The sequence below is a fragment of the Mus pahari genome, chromosome 23, assembly GCF_900095145.1.
Source record: "Mus pahari chromosome 23, PAHARI_EIJ_v1.1, whole genome shotgun sequence".
Lineage (NCBI taxonomy): Eukaryota > Metazoa > Chordata > Mammalia > Rodentia > Muridae > Mus > Mus pahari.
In genome coordinates, this window is record NC_034612.1 from 6,148,640 (window position 1) to 6,151,398 (window position 2,759).

Consider the following 2,759-nt stretch of genomic DNA (forward strand, 5'->3'; position numbering starts at 1 on the left):
TCCTCCTCCGCCAGGATTGGTGGAGACCTGGACCCCAACTCTTCTGGGTTGCGGGGAAAGGGGCTCTGAGTTGGTGGCTGGCCGGGAAGCCACACTGTCCAAACTCTCTTTCGGGGCTCCGGGTTGAGGAAGTATTTAAATTTCTCTGCTCAGGCCGGACGACTCCAGTCTTCTCTCTACTCGCCTATAAGGTTTCTTACTTTCAGAGTCGGTTTCACCTGTTGTTGATCGCCACGAGGCTTTTCTCAGGCTTTATATTAACTCCCTCGCAAGTGTGTGCCTTCAGCTCTGCAATTATCAGCTTGCAGGTGCCTATTGTTCTTCCCACCTGAAAAACTTCTACAGACCCTTCAAAGCCCACATACAGATCCAGCTTTATGCACACACCCTTTTATATGTATTTACGAGTCTTAGTATACGGGCTTAGGTGTGACATTTATCGAGAGCCTACAAATAGACAGTGTGCTCTTTGTGTATTTCACAGCGCAACATCTCTGAACTGCCTGACATTCCCAGCCCCAGACAGACTAATTCTAACACCCCCCCCCAGGTTTTACCCACTGAGGTAAGACACCTAACTTTGTGAATTTGGGGCTACCAGGTCTTTAAAATGGGGGCTGCAGGATTACCAATGGTTGCTAAGAGTTAAAGAAATAACACATGGCGGTGATAGCCCAGGTGGATAGGTGCCTGCCGGCAGGTACTGACTCTGGCAAGAATCGGGCGTTCTCCTAGCTCTGGGCTCACGGCGGAGCAGATGTTAGCGCTGACTGATATTTATTGATCACTTGCTCTGTGCCAGCCTGCAGCAATTTAACCCATATATTTTGATTCATTTGCCTTCCCCTTGGCTGTATTTTATTTTGTCTCGATCCGTTTGTGTTTCCTCCCCAAACCTTGAGCAGTGAGGGTGATGGCCCCACCCAGGCTCCATCTTTCTTAGTGCTCCATCCCACTGCAAGATGGCTCTTGCTCTCTACAGCATTGAAATGGCCTCCCTCCGACTGTTATTTTGTTTCCATTGTCTGCATCTGACCGACCTCTCCACAGGAAGTCTGGGTCTGCCAGCTTCCTCCGTGGGTAGCATTCATCAACCACAGGGCCTGGTTTTCTGAAGGCTGCAGATAAACAAAGCCCTGTTTAGAGGACCGGGCTGGGCCTGAGAAAGCTGGGCAGCATAGGAACTGCTCAGGCTGGGAGCGCAGAACAAGGTTATAGGGCATTGTGGGTCTGGGGTGAGACGAAGCCAGTTAGTTCTGCATGAGCTGGAGGAACAGGAGGATGGTTTGTGCTCAGCTTGCGAAAAGCTACACACAAGCATAACATCATTGTTTACTAGTGATTGGGCGAGCGTCCTGAGTTCCACTAGGGTACTTCCGTGGCATGTAATGGAATTCAAACAATTCACTCCTTCCCCTCGTTCCCCTCCATCCCACACTCCTGCACTTTCTCCCCCCTAGATTCTAAAATATAAAAGAAAACACGAAATTCTTGCCCTTTTTTTTTTGAGGATGCCTTATTTCACCTAACATAATTTCCATTTCTATCCATTTTCCTTGAATCTGAGTAATTTCATGGAGGAATAAAACCTCTAGTGTGAATGCAGACAATGTTTGCTTTGAAGATTACGTGTGTGTGTGTGTGTGTGTGTGTGTGTACACTTGAGTGCAGTACTCATGGCGGTCAGAAGAGGGCGTCATATTCCCTCAGAGCTGGAGTTACAGGAAGTTGTCAGCTGCCTTATGTGGGCCCTGGGAACCAAACCTGGGCCCACTAAAAGAGCAGTAGTCACTCTTCGCTGTGGAGCCATTGCTCCAGCCTTGGGACCATGCTTTGTTTGTTCATTCATTGGCCGGGGGTGGGGGGTCTGGGGGGGCAGGTGGGAGGCACTTAGTTAATTCAGTGACCTGAGTACCTTGGCTAATCATGTGAAATGGCTCAGGCTCTGCCCTCCAAGCCGCTTGGTCACTGAGCAGCCTCGGTAGTAATAATTGTCTGGATTGAGGCTGACACCGAAGGGGGGCCAGCCCACCTGACATGCAGGGCCCTGCACAAAAGACATGCTCAGAGAGGCCAGCACTGTTTCTCAGACATTACTCACCTGTCTGAGTCATGTGAGAACTGGCAACTCAGAAGGGTTTGGGAGCAAGAAGACCTGTGTTCAGATCCTGGTCGTGAGCTTGACTGGTCATGAGACCTCCTTCCCCTTCTCCCAGCTTCAGTTTTTACCACACCTGTGAAAGTCAGGCACACCCACAGTTCAGCCATTTCATTCCTGTCACTGAGAATAAGGGACAGGACAGGTGCACAGAGCTCTGGTCCCAGATGGCTGGCAACAACTCCCGTCTCTGGTCAAGGGTTATACGGCTTAAAGCAATGGGCAAGCTCCCCAGCATTCGAAGCGTTCAAGCAAATGCTATTTGGCTTCTTCACGGGCGTGTGGTTCATGAATTAAACCAGTGTTTAAATTCCACCCCACAATTACCAGCTGTGCAATGCTACCTAAATAATTTCTCCTAGAGCCTTAATTTTCTCCTTACAGAGTGGTGGAAATTGTACACCCGTGGAATGATATAATGTCCAGAAAACATCTAGTCCACTGGCTGGCATGTAATAAACACTTGGCAAATGTTACCTACTTTTATTTTATAACCATATGAACCAAAGCACAATCTGTTAATTCGGGGATCAACTACTTAAGGGGGGGGAGCGGGGATCAACTACTTAAGGGGGGGGAGCGGGGATCAACTACTTAAGGG